Consider the following 17742-nt stretch of genomic DNA (forward strand, 5'->3'; position numbering starts at 1 on the left):
TGGGGATAGCGATGGGTCTGCCTGGGGTGGGTGTGTGGGAGGGGTGGGGATGTGGAATGGGTGGGGGTGTGGGGGTGTGGTGGACGTGGGTTGGGATTGGGGATGGGATAAGGTGGGGTTGGTGGTGGTGTGGGGGAGTGCGGTGGGGTTGGGTGTAGGGCTTTGGGATGGGGTGGGGATATGGGTGTGGGGTGGTGGTGGGGTAGGGGAAATGGAAAGAGGCACCTCGTAGATTGGTGTCCAAGGGGCATTTAGGGGCACAGGTAGGTGCACACAGAAAGCTACACAGATAGGAAGAACAGGGGGCCTCACTCAGAATGTTGTGGGCCCTAAGGCGTGATAGGCTTGCAACAGGGGCACAAATTGACAAGGAATGACATAGATAGATGCACACTGAGAAAGCGGTTCTCCAAGTCAGGTGAGCCCAGAGGTCCTTGTTTTTGCTCCCCTGAAGGAATGCACAGGCAATGGAACAGGCCAACATGACTGGTACCATAGAGCTGTCCAAGGTGACGGGAGAATGCAGAATGCAGGCATATATCACTCAGCTGTCCAGGGCGAGCACTTCCAACCCTACTCGATGCTCTGCAGTTCGGCCCTAGTCATGATCAAATGCCAAGATTTTGTAACCTTTGAGGATAAGTCACAGAGTTAGAAGTGCAACCTGACATGATACATGAGCAAGTGAAAGAATTTAACCAGGACAAAGAAAGTCAGGTGGTTACCAAAATTCATGTGCCTGGAAAAGAAGCTTGTACTTATGCATATGTGCAAGTTTCCTCTCAGGGATGTTAGTGTGTACACGTGCATGTGTGTGCACTTGTGCATGGAGAAGCGCCTGCCAGTACACTTGTGAGTATGAGCTGTCAGAACTGACCTAGCCAGGTGATGGAAATTGGATAGCAAAAACATGAAAGCCATCAGGAAAGGTACATAGACTCTGGCCAGCAGAAGCACTGAAGCCAGGGTACTGATCCCTGTTATTGCACTGAGTGAGCAAGTTCTAAGTGGAATCACAGTGGTGCACCCAGAATGCCTGGCAGAAAGGAGAGCCAGGAGGAAACAGCCTGGGGAGTGTGCAGAGGAAAGTCCACTACACCTGCAGTTTATGAAAAGTGAAAAATGTACCTAATGAGCTGGGAGGAGGAACGACCTAATTAATTATTTAGCTGTGGATATTTCCAGTGAAAGAGCCAAAAATGTTTCCTGGCTTCTTGCTGGCTATAGTAAAATGTGAAGAGAAATTAGAAAAAAAAAAAAAAAAAACCTTTAAAAAGGAGACAGAACTTGCTGATTGGGAAAATTTCCAGTCTTTTATGATGGCAGAAGATGCTAAAATTAATGGCTCTCAAGCAAAGATCATGTTCAGGGCATTAGGGTAAGGTGGTCTAAATATAACATTGTACATCACCTATATGTCAGTTCTTAATTTTTTTTATTAAAGTTTCTAAAGGTGAGTCAAAAATTATGGCATCTGGTCCCATCACTTCATGGCAAATAGATGGGGAAACAGTGGAAACAGGGTCAGACTTTATTTTTTGGGCTCCAAAATCACTGCAGATCGTGACTGCAGCCATGAAATTAAAAGACACTTACTCCTTGGAAGAAAAGTTATGACCAACTTAGATAACATATTGAAAAGCAGAGACATTACTTTTCCAACAAAGGTCCACTAGTCAAGGCTATGGTTTTTCCAGTGGTCATGTATGGATGTGAGATTTGGACTGTAAAGAACGCTGAGCACCAAAGAATTAATGCTTTTGAACTGTGGTGTTGAGAGTCCCTTTGACTGCAAGGAGATCCAACCAGTCCATTCTGAAGGAGATCAGCCCTGTGATTTCTTTGGAGGGAATGATGCTGAAGCTGAAACTCCAGCACTTTGGCCACCTCATGCAAAGAAATGACTCATTGGAAAAGACTCTGATGCTGGGAGGGATTGGGGACAGGAGGAAAAGGGGACAAGAGAGGATGAAATGGCTGGATAGCATCAATGACTCGATGGATGTGAGTTTGTTTGAACTCCAGGAGATGGTAATGGACAGAGAGGCCTGGTGTCGCAGAGTCGGACATGACTGAGCAACTGAACTCAACTGAACTGAAAGATGAATGAGACTGTAAAATTCTCTGTTAGGCCTCAGAAATTGGAATGGGATGTTTCATGCCATTATTTAGTCAGGCCTATGCCCTCTAAAGAGTTTAGGGGTGTCATTCAGAGATGATTTCAGTCACACAATAGGACTTTTACCAAGTTTCAGGGTGTTATTCTCAGCTATGTCAGCAGAAAAACAAGACAGAGTAGGTCTTATTATGAAGACGTGATTGTGGATTTGCAGTGGGGTTCTTTGGGATGGACACCAGAAAGATTATCAGGAGACACACCGAGTTTTTAAGATAACATATTTATGTTCAGCTTGGACTGAAAGGTATAGCAATAGTACAAAATAAGAGAGCTCTGTACTTCTACCTTCGACAAGCAGGAAATAGGCTAGGCAATTGTTTCACGGTAACCATATACTACCCACCTTTCACGCAATGGAGTCATGTCAGAGGGCAGAATTAAAAATTCATATACTGAAGCCTAGAAATCTTCCAGGCCTTGAATCATAATTCAAGCACTGCCAACAAGAACCCGTGGGATTTCAGAATTGCTACTATTGACTCCCATCTCCCCTCCACTTTCTGGAACAGGAGTGTCTTGGCTATGAAAGTGAGCAGATTAACTCATCTATTGTGTTCACAGATCCTCAGGCCTAGAGGAACTACACTTGTATAATTTGAACTGTTGTGTAGGAGGACTCGAGAATCTCCTGGACTGCAAGGAGATCAAACCAGTCAATACTAAAGTAAATCATATTTATTGGAAGGACTGATGCTGAAGCTTAAGCTCCAATACTTTGGCTACCAGATGCGAAATACTGACTCATTGGAAAAGACCCTGATGCAGGAAAGATTGAAGCAGGAGGAGAAGGTGACGACAGAGGATGAGATGGTTGGATGGCATCACTGACTCAATGGACTTGAGTTTGAGAAAGCTCCTGGAGTTGATGATGGACAGGGAAGTCTGACGTGCTTCAGTCCATGAGGTCGTAAATATTAGGACACAACTGGGCGACTGAACACTTGAGATACTGCACAACTGGACCCTGATCCATATCTGGACCTGACTTATATGAAAAGGTCCTGTATTTCAAGTTAATGCTATAATGGATAAAATCTTTGAAAGCATTGTCAGGAAAATGAATTTGGCACATATAAGTATGTAAACAACTTCTGGCTATGTGTGGTTTTAAATTATGTCCACAAATCCTTTCCATCAAGGGTGGACTTTATACTCCCCTTCACATGTGTGTGGCTCACTTCTAATGTTAGAATATTGTAGAAATGAAAATGAAGTGTCTATGACTAGGTCATAAAAGGCACTGCAGCCTCCTTGCTCATCCTCTTGGATCACTCACTCTAGACGCCAGCTTCGTCATATATTGAGAACACTCAGGTAGCCCAGTAGAGAGGCCCACGTGAAAAAATTTAGGTTTTCTCCCAACAGCCAGCAAGGAAACTGGTTTTAACAGCTATGTGAGTAAGCCATCTTGGAAGGAAATCCACCAGCCCATGCCAAGGCTTCTGATGATGGAAATCTCATGAAACCCTGAGCCAGCACACTCAGCTGAATTACTTCTGGATTCCCAACTTTCAGCGGCAGTATGAAATATTGTTTTAAGCTGTTAGTTTGGGCTAATTTGTTATGCAGCAGTTCATTAATGCACTGCCAACTTTGGGCAATGTCTTTATCCAGGGGTGCCTGCCAATTTAGTCCAATCTAAGCCAGAATCTGCTATGTCAGTTTAGTAAAAATAACCTACCCTTGATCTGAACACCCTCAGTATCGGATCTAATTCCTTACCACTCACCTCAACATCTTATCAGCCTTGCCTAGCCTCAGGAATGATCCTCTCAGTTGAGCCAGAATCTACCCTCACCCTTATGGTCCTCTTAATAAGCTTCCATCCACTGACACCCACCCTGCTGTTGTTGTTTTTCATTACTTTTCAGTCTCCCAGTCTCTCTTTGCAGCTCCATGGACCCACCCTGTTCCTTAGCTATAAATCCCAGCTGTGTCCCTGCTGGAGTCAGACGCAAGCTCAATCTCTCTCCCCTAATATAAGACCCTGCTGTAGTTCTCTTACCTTGAATAAAGTTTTTCTTACCACCTTTTGTAAGTGTTATGAATGTATATATTTTTAACATTTCCAAGTCTTGTTACTAGGAATGATTCTCAAAGGAATATTTTTATACCTTTACTTTTATTCTATATTCATTTGGGGGAACAGATTTCTAGAATTAAAACATTTCACATTTTTACCATGCAAACAGAAAGTATCATTTAAAATATATTCATATATGTTAAAAAAAAAAAACACCTTGTAGTAATGTGAAAAAGATGCGTATATAGACATATCAGTGTATATACACATGTACCCTCAGGGTTGCAAGGAAAACTTAATTCTCAGTAAACTACAAATTAAAACATTCAGCAGGCAAATAGTGAAATTTTTGTAATTGCTAAAAATCATAGGGAAGACAATGCCAAAGAATGCTCAAATGAATGCACAGTTGCACTCTTCTCACATGATAGTAAAGTAATGCTCAAAATTCTCCAAGCCAGGCTTCAACAATAGATGAATCATGAACTTTCAGACGTTCAAGCTGGTTTTAGAAAAGGCAGAGGAACCAGAGATCAAATTGCCAACATCCGCCGGATCATTGAAAAAGCAAGAGAGTTCTGGATAAACATCTATTTCTGCTTCATTGACTATGCCAAAGTGCTGGGGTCCAGCCTCAGCAGAGTCCAGGGATACCTTAAGGATGGACGATGTTGGCGAATGAATGAATGAATGACACGGGGTGACCAAGCTTTAGTGAGGGAGGCCCATCACTTTATTTTCAGAGAGGGCTTTTATACCCTGAGTTGTACATTGAGCAAAGCGAAAAATGTAGAGTCAACTCAACATTCAATCAGTGTTAACTTTTATCAATATCAGGTTCTTTCCTGCAAGAGTCTTATTTTTCCTACATTATCTTCTGGCCCAGAGGCCTGTTGATATTTTATGACCTCTTTTTGATAAGATGCTGGGGGCCAGCACAGGAGATCCCACCCATGACAAAGTCATGTGGAGAGACCTGATGGGCAAGGGGAGTCAGGTCTCAAGGGGTCCTCTGCCTGAGCATTTACCCTGAAACCAAAATCTGTCTGTTTACCGTCTGCTATACTATACTCTTCTGACATAACAGGGGCCTATCCCCGAAAGAGTTAATTCAGAGCTCCAGGTAACAGTCTCCTGCATATAAAAATAATGTCTCAGTTTAAACCCATTTGATGGCTCTCTAACTTACCTGACCGGTCTGCCAGGACTTTTACAACTTGTGATTGTTTACAGCCCCTAACCATGAGAGGCACAAAGCTTAAAATATCTTAAAGATATAGAGCCTTTTAGAGTTAAGAATCAGTTTGGTGAAGAGTTTGTTGAGTTAATGTTTGCTGCCAGGCCCCCATATCATTTCTCTTTTAGGCACCTGGGAGGATATTAATCAATGTAATCAGGTTGCAGAAATAGCAATACTAGACTTTTGTGTTAATGAATTTTTTCTTTGTTATAAATCACTGTACTTCTCTGTCATTGTTATAAATTGTTGTGTTCTTGCTATGTAAGAATGTAACTTTAGTGCTTTTTGAGAGTGGCACCAGATTTTGGGAAGAACAATATTATTATCCTTATCAGAAAAGGGCTGTAAAATGCTAATTGGCCTTCCGGCCATAAGATGACGTAAATCATCTAAGACTTGTGTATGCAACTAGGTATGCAGAGAGAAAGTCTGGTTTCTATAAGAGTCAGGGTTGTTGACACTGCATAATTTTGTATTATCCATTGATCTCTATGTACTATCAAAAGTATAAAAGGCCTTTTCAGAAAATAGAGGATGGGCCAGTCACTGGAAAGACTGGTTTCCCCCGTGTCTTTATTTTCAGGCTGAATTCCCATCTGGGGTGTGGAGGGTCTCTGAGTCTACTTACTTGCCCTGGTTTCTAAGACCCATGCGAGAGGGAGCCTAAGGCGGGGCACCCTCCGCTATTCAAGTGGATGCCGGTGACCTAACATAGACGGTGCAAGTTCCTTGTCTTGGAACTTTATTGGTTTTCCATGTAAACCAAGTTATTAAGCCTCTTTTCTCCACTGATTTTTCCTACTACACTATTTCTTCTCAATCTCTTTTATATTTTTAAATAAACAAATTTTTCCTCACCAAGCCATCCCTGCTTCGAATTACCCTGGATCCACCAGGGCTGGACCCCGGCAATAAAGGTTGGTCAGCCAGAAATAGAATTTTCCCTTGCAGTGTTTCTTCTTAAATTCCTAGCCTGCATTGTCACCCTTAAAGTACAGAGTTACATTTTTATGGAGCAAAGATTTAGTGGGTTACAGCAAAGAAAAAACTTACTAACTCAAAGTCTAATGTTGCTAATGCTAAGGCTACTGCTTGTTTCTTCTACATCCTAACTATATGCACTGCCAGGAACACAATAGATAAGGAATGTGGGAATTTGGCAGCAAGCATTGGCTCAACGATGTTGCAAGAATCTGGATAAACCTGCCAAGAAAGCTAGAATGCTAACAGAGGGTTTGAAATACTTTCATGCCCAGGAGATTTATCAACTAGAGCCTAAGTTGATTTTTTTTTCCCCAGAGAATGGTGGTTGGGGATAGCCCACTGTTAATGTTGGAAGAGTTGGTGATAGGCATAAAATAGGAAGACAGATTCTGATTTGGGGGTAGATGCTCAAGCAGGTCGAGGGGGTCCCTCAAGTCCTGATCTGTCTTGCTCGACAGGTCTCTCCACATGACCTTGTCATGGGTGGGATTGGCTCAGGGAGTCCCTCGAGTCCTGCATTATCTTGTCATAGGTGGGATCTCGCCTGCTGGCTCCCAGCACCAAAGCCTTTGACAGTGTGGATCACAATAAACTGTGGAAAACTCTGAAAAAGATGGGAATACCAAACCACCTCAACTGTCTCTTGATAAATCTATATGCAGGTCAGGAAGCAACAGTTTGAGCTGGACATGAAACAAAAGACTGGTTCCAAATAGGAAAAGGAGCACATCAAGCCTATATATTGTCATACTGCTTATTTAACATATGCAGAGTACATCATGAGAAATGCTGGGCTGGAAGAAGGACAAGCTGGAAACAAGATTGCCAGGAGAAATATCAATAACCTCAGATATGCAGATGACACCACCCTTATGGCAGAAAGTGAAGAGGAAGCCTCTTGATGAAAGTGAAAGAGGAGAGTGGAAAAGTTGGCTTAACGCTCAACATGGAGAAAACTAATATCATGGCATCTGGTCCCATCATTTCACGGGAAATAGATGGGGAAATAGTGGAAACAGTGTCAGACTTTATATTTTTGGGCTCCAAAATCACTGCAGATCGTGACTGCAGCCATGAAATTAAAAGACACTTACTCCTTGGAAGAAAAGTTATGACCAATCTAGACAGCATATTGAAAAGCAGAGACATTACTTTTCCAACAAAGGTCTGTCTAGTCAAGCCTATGGTTCTTCCAGTGGTCATGTATGGATGTGAGATTTGGACTGTGAAGAAGGTTGAGTGCTCAAGAATTGATGCTTTTGAATTGTGGTGTTGGAGAAGACTCTTGAGAGTCCCTTGGACTGCAAGGAGGTCCAATCAGTCCATTCTGAAGGAGATCAGCTCTGGGATTTCTTTGGAAGGAATAATGCTAAAGCTGAAACTCCAGTACTTTGGCCACCTCATGCGAATAAATGACTCACTGGAAATGACTCTGATGCTGGGAGGGATTTGGGTCAGGAAGAGAAGGGGACGAGAAAGGATGAGATGGCTGGATGGCATCACGGACTCAATGGACATGAGTCTGAAAGAACTCAAGGAGCTGGTGATGGACAGGAAAGCCTGGCATGCTGAGATACATGGGCTCACAAACAGTCGGACACAACTGAACGACTGAACTGAACTGAACTGATACATAAAAATATTTTGAGTTCAGACAAAATTTCTATTTAAATAAAGGTAGGTCACATTCTAAACCTTTTATTAAACATATGAAAAATAAATAGTATCATGCAATAACCTACAAATGGAAAGGAACCTAAAGAAAGGATATGTTCTGCATAATTCAATCACTGATATACATCAGAAACACAACACTGTAAATCAAATATATTTCCATAAAAGTTTGCAAATAAATCTTTTAAAATACAAGGTTATAAAAAAATCCTAAAGAAAGAAGGTATATATGAATGCAACAAAAATATAAAACAACCAATATAAAACTTGTTGGGATAATAAAACAAGAGCTGCTACTTGGAAAAAGTAAATGAGATACATTGATACAACTGTGGCAAATCTAATAAGGGGAAGAGGAAGTTAATTCCAATACTAAAAACGAAAAATAGTATGGTTTTCTGAGAGGATAATATTCAGCCATGAGTGGAATTACTTTTGTTTCAGGGAAGGTCCAGTCAAGCAAAAACCTGGGAAAAGAAAGGAGGAAGGAAGGAAAGAGAGGAAGAGAGACAGGGGAAGAAAGGAAGAAAAAGAAAGGAAGGGAGTAAGAAAGAAAAGTAAATGTCTCAACAGATGTTGTAAACTAAAAAAACAATTCTCTTTAAATTCTAAAACAGAAATAGAAATTTATTAAGCCATATACTCACTGCCTTTGATGATACTAATAACAAGAAATCCCATTTACACATCACTGTTTAGAAGTCCTGGCCAACAAAATAAAATAAGTTTTAAAAAACTAAAGGTATGCCATGTTATTTGTAGAAAGACAGCATAAATAAATTTAAAAAATTTTATTACTATGAATATTAATTTTACTTATAAGTTTTGGCACCATTAATAAATTTTATCTGAAAAAAAAACAAGCAAAATAGACAAGGAAATTCACAAAGGCCAATAACAAAATAGTGATCTTGACAGACAGATATTCAATGTATTTGTAAACAAATGACATTGCCTTAAAAATATAGTGGTATCAATAGAAAAACAGAGAAAGCTCCTGAAAGGACTCAACTCACTATTAAGTATCTTTTATTTGCAGGCACAGAAACTGACTCAAGTTAATTCTAAGGAGCAAAGCCCTGATGGTATTATCTCTTCTCAGTTTTTCTTTTTGTGAAAATCTAGGAAATTTAGTTTGGAAAGGGAAGAAGAAGGTAGAGACTTAAAGCGCCTTTAAGGAGTAGGAAGAAAGGGAGGGGGTTGGAGATTCCATTGTGTGATTTGAACAGCATTGGTGAAGCTCAAACAAGGGAGGCAGCAAGCCATTCAGGCCTAGGGGAAGAGCATTTCCAGAACAGCAGGTGCAGTCTTTGGATCGGGAAGAAATGGAATTTGCCAAGGAAAAGCAAGGCCAGAGTCACCAAAAACAGTGCAGCAGTGAGGAAAATAGTTGAGTAGAATGACAGAGAATGGAAGAGAGGAGGTAGTCAGGGTCGACATCACTGGAACCTTTTTCAGTTCAGTTCACTTCAGTCACTCAGTTGTGTCCAACTCTTTGAGACCCCATGAATTGCAGCATACCACACCTCCCTGTCAACCATCAACTCCTGGAGTTCACCCAAACTCATGTCCATTGAGTCGGTGATGCCATCCAGCCATCTCATCCTCTGTCATCACCTTCTCCTCCTGCCTCCAATCCCTCTCAGCAGTAGTTGGCAATAAATAACAACTTGCACTCCTTAGGAGCAAAATACAGAACAAACAACAGTAACAGTGTTGATAACACTAAGCAACAATAAAAACACACTTCATAGTTTTACTATAGAAACAGACTAAAGGCGATACGTATGCAAAAGTCTGCACGTTTAATTATACATAGATGTCTTCACCTGAGACCAGAACACACACATACAGACTCTTCTTACAACTAAAGAAAGTATTTTAAGCTGAAACTTAGTAAAGTGCTTTGGCTCAGGCAAACTAACTGGAAAGGCCTAGTAAAATATTCAAAGTGCAAATCAATCAATCAAGCACTGAGTAAATAAATACAATAGAATTTACACTCAGGAAATTACCTAAAATGCAGACAACAGACTCACTACAGCTTAGTCATCTGCAGTCCTTCCTCTTCAGTTCTAGAGAGTTATGCTAAGCCCTTGGTGCTTATCACTTTCCAGCATTTTGGAAAGCTTACAGAATTTAAATAAACTGAGGAGGGAGAAGAAAATAACTGGGCAGAGATAAAGAGGAAGAGAAAGAAAGAGGAAATGGAGAGATTTCTCCTGGCATAGGTCTACAGCCAGGATCCAAGCTTCCCTGAATGGTGCAAAGAGATTCCTAGGTATCTGTGCCAGAAGTGGAGAAGGGATGGCATTAAAACATGCCTAAGGAGACTCAACTCCAGGAAACCACAGAGGCAGCCAAGTGTGCTGATGTTCAGGAGTCAATTTTTAGAGGGTACCCCACAGGTCTGTGAAAGTGCCCTTGGAGATCGCGAGAAAAAAAGTTTCCACAAGTATAATCACAGATTAGATAGCTGGATAGATTAGAGGAAGGATAATAACTCTATCACCTGATAATTACCGAAATCAACAAGACAATTCTTGCACATCAAACGGTGTCAAGTGAGACTGAAACTCAGTATTACTGTGATAAAGTGGGAAATTACACACACAAAGAAGTAACTATTAACTGTAATACATTCGTGTCCAAGGCAATATAAGATACAAACTGAAATCTTCACATGTTTGACTAGGGTAAGAGACCCGTAACTGGAAAAGCTAAGGAAAAGTTCTATAAGGGGTGTAATCACCCTGGGACGTTTTTATCCACTACATTTACTATTTTTGGACAACTCCATTGTAGCTTAAGGGGAAGAGAATTTAGCCCAATTTATAAACTGAACAGATTCCCTATGTTTGAGCCTTTTCAGTTAAAACTATGGGTCCAGGACACATGGGTCCAGGACAAATAAAACTGGACAGCAAGACTTTTGTCCTTGAATCTTAATTTGCTTTACTACTGTGACTGAGACAGACATGGCTACTTCACTCTGACTAAAGGCAAGCCAAATGGGAAAGGGGACAGAATGAATCAAATTCGCCTTCTGATCACTCAACAGGAGTTCCACAGGCACCAGGCCTCATTCTATTAACTACATCTGCTTCTCCAACTGCATTAAATGATACACAGGGCCTGCTTGATGCTTGCAGGGGCCCCTCGACAAACACAGGCATTTTAATGGTTGGCGTCCTTGAGATGTCCCTGGGCTAGGTAAAGACACTCTAAGACAGTGTTCCTTCTTCCATGGTGCCATGCCTGGAGTGACTGTGTGCCTCTTCCTCAACTGGGACAAGAAGCCACAGCTCTCTGCTGACTAAATCCCATGTCTGCTCCAAACTCACATCACAGCTTCTCCATCAACTTTTCCACACCAGGCTTTCAGAGCCAGGTTTTCTTAGATCAGCACAACAGAGGCACCTCAGAGAGTTCAGCAGCACAGGGGACCATATAATAACAAAGCCATTCCAATCTGCCTGTAAGTTAATACTGAGATCTTCAAGGCAAGAAAACAATTGAAAATTATGTTGCTAAAACACTTACAGATTATATGTATACTAGAGCTTTCGAACTTACAAATAACATGAAATACCAAAATAGGTTGTTACTTTTCCTCTCTCCCCCTCTCTAATTCTCTCTCACACACAGACACACTTTTTACGTGTTAAGATAATTATATGAAAAACAGGTAATATATTTTAAAATAACATCTCAACCTCAAACATCTCAGATCAAACAAAACTGTACTTCATGATTAAAAATAACACATAAATTACTTAGTTTTCACTATATTTGATACTGTGAATAATGTTATAATTTAGATTTTTTTGTTTTTAATGGGGATTTTAATTTTGACTGAAATACTTGCTTCAGACTTCCTGAAAGTAGAATTAATGGGTTATTGTTTGTTTGTTTGTTTGTTTGTTTTAACGCCTAGTTTTAGATTTGGGGAGTGATGGTTCAGAATCAGATGTGTTCACAGTAATGGATGCTACTTCCACCAATCCTGGTTGAAGAGGTTCCAGTGATAACTGAATAACAAACAACTTTTGTTTCAGGAGGTAATCCTTCTAGCTGCTTATGCTTCTTAAACATTTGATGACACTGGGTCTTGTGCTCCATTTTTTCTTTGAAAGTTAAAAACTATAGCTGACATTTGGAACACTGGTGAAAACTCTCTACCCAGTGCCCTCAATGACGACTCATGTATGGTGCTGCAGTTTTCAAACTTTTGAGACAAAACATGCAAAGCAAATTATTAGTGTTACCATGGTATGCTCTGAAATGTGCATCCACATCTGCAAAGACTGATGATCTGCAATTGGAAACCTGGCATACATGGGGCATTTCACCAGGCTTATGATTGTCTTTCATGTGCTGTAAGAGAACTTGATCTGTCTCAAAGTATAACTCACAGATTTTACAGACTGCAGAGAGGTTCTGCAAAGTGTGGACACTTTCAGTGTGACACTGAAGCTGGAAGGGAGTAGGAAACTAGCGGTGGGAGTGCTGGCAGGTGATGTGGTTTTTCCAGCTGTCACCTCTCTGCCTCTTAACTTCCAAATGGTGCTTCATGTGATTTAGAACTTTGACATTTTTTAGAACTTTTAAGCAGCTGAGGCATTTAAAGGCTATGTTAGTCTTAGGTTCTGGCTGCCCATCTCCTTGCTGTCCATATTAGAAGTCACGAAATAACGCAATCAGATTTCCTTCTGTGGGATCAACAATCTTGTTTTGACTTGCTAAACATGGAAAATCCCTTTTTGTCAGTCCATTTTCTCCTAAAAGACTAACAGGCTTGCAATGAACATTGTCCCTTGGAAAAGCTGTTGGAAAAGGTTCTCCATTCTGAACATGGCTTAATGAGGTATGAACACTGTCTGGTGTGCTTTGCTCAGTAGTCAATGTATGAAAAATACCTAGGGGACAGAGTTAAAGAATATTCCCCTATAATTCCATCACTGAGTTTAGGCCTTTTGGGATTTGTACTATTTGTTTCAGAAGTGGAAAATTGCTTTGACACACGAGGACTTTTATTCATACCTCCTGCAGAAACTGCTGTTTCTACTGGATGCTGCAATGAACTGGTGAAGGTAATCAAAGGAGAACATAACTCTGAAAAGCTATTAGGCACTATTTGTGGTGAAATATTTTTATAATCAGCTTCAGACAAAGGCTTAATAATAACAGAACTAAGTGTTGATTCAGAGTCAGAAACTGGCAAGATAGTCTTTGCTGCTGATGTGGGAGTCAATGACTAACAGGCAGTAATTTGTGAGCATTATCTTTCCTGAAGTGACCATACCTTTTTCTCCTTGAACATGAACCTGGGATAACTATGTTCAATATGTTTGAAATGACTGGTTTTGAATTCGATGTCATCCCAACAAAGATCACGTCAGCATCTTCATTTACATGTTCCACTCCAACCAAGATCAGTTCATCATCATCATTATCTACTTGTTTGGTTTCTCCCTCGCTTTTCTGCGGTTCTGGCTCTTGTTCTTCTTCACATAACATACATGGTGGTTCCATATTTTAAATATATATATTTTTTTAATCCTGAAGAGTGTGGCCACAAGTCCCAGTGATTTCTTTATATAAACTGCCACCTAAGTATAAACATACTACATATTAGTTAAGTACAGAAAAATGTGCTATTTGATTATCTCCAAAACTCTAGGGTAGTTATAAACACCCTTATCTTACATATAATGACTTTGAGCATCAAAGAGACTAAATGACAGTTGAAAAACATATGACTACAAGTCTACATGACTCTAGAATCATAGCTTTGTCCTATGTTCATCTTAAACTCTTCTATTTAAAAACAAAAACAAAAGAAAAAACCCAACACCACTGATTATGGGGAAAAATCACATGTAAAGGACGAGTATTTTTATAAAAGCACTATTGTACAGTGTTTAGAAACATGGACTTCAGAGTCAAAGAAAATTGAGCTGGAATTCTAAGTTAGCCACACACCAGTTGCATCTTTTTAGGCAAATTTATAACTTTTAAATCTGTTTCTGTACCTTAAAGACAAAAATGCTTATTTCTTAGACTTAAGGTTAGTAGCTCTTTTTAAAAAGTGTCAGCTATTCAGTGGCATCTGTTTTGTAGTAAAATTGGAAGAAAACATATTTTAAATGCACATCACAACTGATTCACACATACTAATTTCATAAATGTTAATACAGAAAATAGGTAGCAAATTCAAAGTATAAAGTATCTATACATAGTTAGCAAAAAGCACAATTCAATGTCAAGCACTTAATACAGACCTAGCAAATTAAGAATGAACTCTCTTGATAATCTCACCTCAATTCCACACTGATATATCCTAAATATCTCCCTCTAATCCTGACTAAACTCAAATCCAACAGTGCTTCATCCTTCACTCCACATGTCTCTTCCTCACATAGCAGGAAAAGTGATGCCACTGTTTCTCCAATACCAGTATCACACAGAGACATCACAGACACACACGACTGATATCCCTTATGAATACAGAGGCAAGAGTCCTCAACAAAATACTGGCAAAAAAAATCTAACAATATATAAAAAATATTATGTAACATGATCATGTGGAATTTATGAAGGTATGCAAAGTTGGTTCATTATACAGAAGTCAGTCTACATTATGCCATTTTAATTTTAAAAAAGGACAAAAAACACATCTGCCTGCCAAAAAAGCATTTTCCTGAATCTAGCACCTTTTCATTATAGGGGTTTAAAAAAAACCCAAAAACTTAATAACCAAGAACAGAAGAGAACTTTCTCAATCAAAGGGTACCTGTGAAAGACCCACAGCTAACATCACACTTAATAATGAAAAACTGAAAGCTTTCCCTCTAAGATTGGGAACAACACAAGGATGTCTATTCTGCACTTTGGCTCAATATTATACTGGCAGTTCTGTAACCAGGGCAATCAGGTAAGAAAAAGGAGTTGCTGTTGCTGTTTTAAAAAAAAACAAAAACATCATTCGGAATGGAAAGGAAAAAGTCAAAGTATATTGAAGATAGCATACTTTTGTAGAGAAAATCCTGAAGAAACCACAAGTATTACAATTAATAAAAATCTTGTGGAATACAAGATAAATATTTTAAAATTCAATCATTTCTATACAGTGGCAACAAATGTTCTGCAAATGAAGTTAAGTAAACACTTCAATCTACACTAGCACTAAAAAGAATACTTAGGAAGTCAGAAAGAGAAAGACAAATATCATATGGCATCGCTTACATGTAGAATCTAATATGACACAAACGAACTTATCCAGGAAATAGAAACAGACTCACAGATATAGACAGCAGACTACATGATTACCAAGAAGGGAAGGGTCAGGGAGGCATAGATTGGGAGCTGGTGATTAGCAGAGGCAAACTACAGTATTAATATATAGAATACATAAACAAAATCCTACTGTATAGCACAAGGAACTATACTCATATCTTGTGATAACCAATAATGGAAAAGCATATGAAAAAAATTGTGCGTGCATGTATGTGTGTATACACATGAAGGAAAAGAAATGTACAGGGGAGCAAAGGAAAGGACAATTGTTGGCAAGCATGTACAAAGACTGGATCTTTGTGTATTATGGATATATTTTAAAATGGTGCAACTGCTACAGAAAACAGTATAAAGGCTCCTCAAAAATTAAAAATAGAACTACCACATGATTCAGCAATTCCACTTCTGGATATAAATTCAAAAGGAGTTAACATGGGGTCTTGCGATATTTGCACAGCCATGCTCATGGCAGCATAAATCAAAACAACTAAGAGGTGGAAGCATCTAAATGTGCATCAAATGTGATATATACATACAATGAAATGTTATTTAGCCATACAAAGAAAATTCTGCCACATGCTACAACATGCATGTTCCTTTAAGACATCAAGCTAAATGAAATAAGCCAGTTATAAAAAAGACAAATACTATCTTTCCACTTATATGAAATATCTAATATAACCAACCAATAGAAAGGAAACAAAGAAGAACCACGGATTCCAGTGTCTAGGGAAACAGTGATGAAAAGAGGAGTTGTTGTATAAAGGGACAGGTGATGGGTATAGAATTTCAATTTTGGAAGATGAAAAGGTGTAGAGATCTGTTTCATAACAATGTGATAAGGAATTCCCTGGTAGCTCAGAGGTTAGGACTCCAGGCTTTCCTATCAGGGGCCTGGGTATGGTCCACAACCAGGGAACTATCATGCAAGCTGCACAGCACAGTTAAAACAATGGCAACAACAACAAAACAACATTGTGACTATGTGTGTGTGTGTGTGTGTGTGTATGTGTGTGTGTGTGTTAGTCGCTCAGTCCTGTCTGACTCTTTGCATTCCCATGGACTGTAGCCCACCAGGCTCCTTTGTCCATGGGATTCTCCAGGAAAGAATACTGAAGTGGGCTGCCATTTCCTTCTCCAAAAAGGCTGATGAAAGTCTGTGAAATATTTAGCATGTAAAATTGTTACAATGGTAAAACTTAAGTTACAAGTTTTTTATAACAATAAAAAAAGAAACAAAACATTTAACCACCAGGAAAATAATTTGAGTAGATTTTTCACCAAAGATGATATGCAAATGGGCAAGAATCACAAAAATACTGCTTCACATGATTAGGAGAATGTAAATCAATCTCAGTGAGATACTCCTTCACACCCATTAGCTTGTCTATAATCAAAAAGAGGAATAATAACAAGTGCTACAGAGGATGTGGAGAAAAGGAATCTTCAGATATTGTTGATGTAATTGCTATAAAATGATACAACTTTGGAAAAGTGGTTTGTCAGTGCCTCAAAAATTAGAGTAGTCATATGATCCAGCAATTTCACTCTTTTGTATATATCCATAAAAACTGAAAATGTTAAGTCCATGAAAAAACAATATTCACAGCAACATTACTCACAATAGCCACAAAGAGTATACCATCCAAATATTATCCATTAATTGATTAATGGATAAATCAACTGTGGTATATGTTCACAATGGACTACATACAAACCATATACGATAATCATACACCATATTCAGCCATAGAAAAACATGCACTGCTATACATCCATGAAATGGATGAATCTTGAAAGTACACAAACTAGGGGACTTCCCTGGAGATCCAGTGTTTTACGATTCTGCACAGGTCCCATCCCTGGGCTGGGAAGTAAGATCCCACATGCCACACAGCTAAATAAATGAATACTTAAAAAGAAAATATGATATCTGAATAAAGCCAGACACAAAGGTCGCACACTGTATGCAGGAGAACTGTAGGTAGAAGATAAGCAGGAAAGAGAAGCACTCTGTAATCCAAATGAAATATTTTTTGGGGGAAGATGAAATGGACTACTCTGAAAAAGGCTGCCAATAAATTAAATTAAAAACTAAAAATTGACCACTGAATTAAACATTTTGAATTCGCTGGTGACTTTGACAAGAGTGGATTTAAAGGAAAATGAGAGAATTGGAGATAAATTCTACACAACTCTGAGCAGCCTATAATAAGCAAATATGAAATAAAAGAAGCAGAAGCAGGATGTTTCACCAAAAGATGGCTTTTTCATGAGAGGTGACATTATAGTCAATCTGTTTGCTGATGGTAACTGTCCGGAGAAACAGAAAACTTAATCCAG

General features: G+C 39.3%; 1 pseudogene; it reads right to left on the reverse strand.

The window, feature by feature from the left end:
- Positions 1-12364: 12364 nt before the first annotated feature.
- LOC138431520 (zinc finger protein 280B-like) lies at positions 12365-13635 on the reverse strand (annotated as a pseudogene).
- Positions 13636-17742: the final 4107 nt, after the last annotated feature.

This window comes from Ovis canadensis, chromosome Y (genome assembly GCF_042477335.2).
Source record: "Ovis canadensis isolate MfBH-ARS-UI-01 breed Bighorn chromosome Y, ARS-UI_OviCan_v2, whole genome shotgun sequence".
Lineage (NCBI taxonomy): Eukaryota > Metazoa > Chordata > Mammalia > Artiodactyla > Bovidae > Ovis > Ovis canadensis.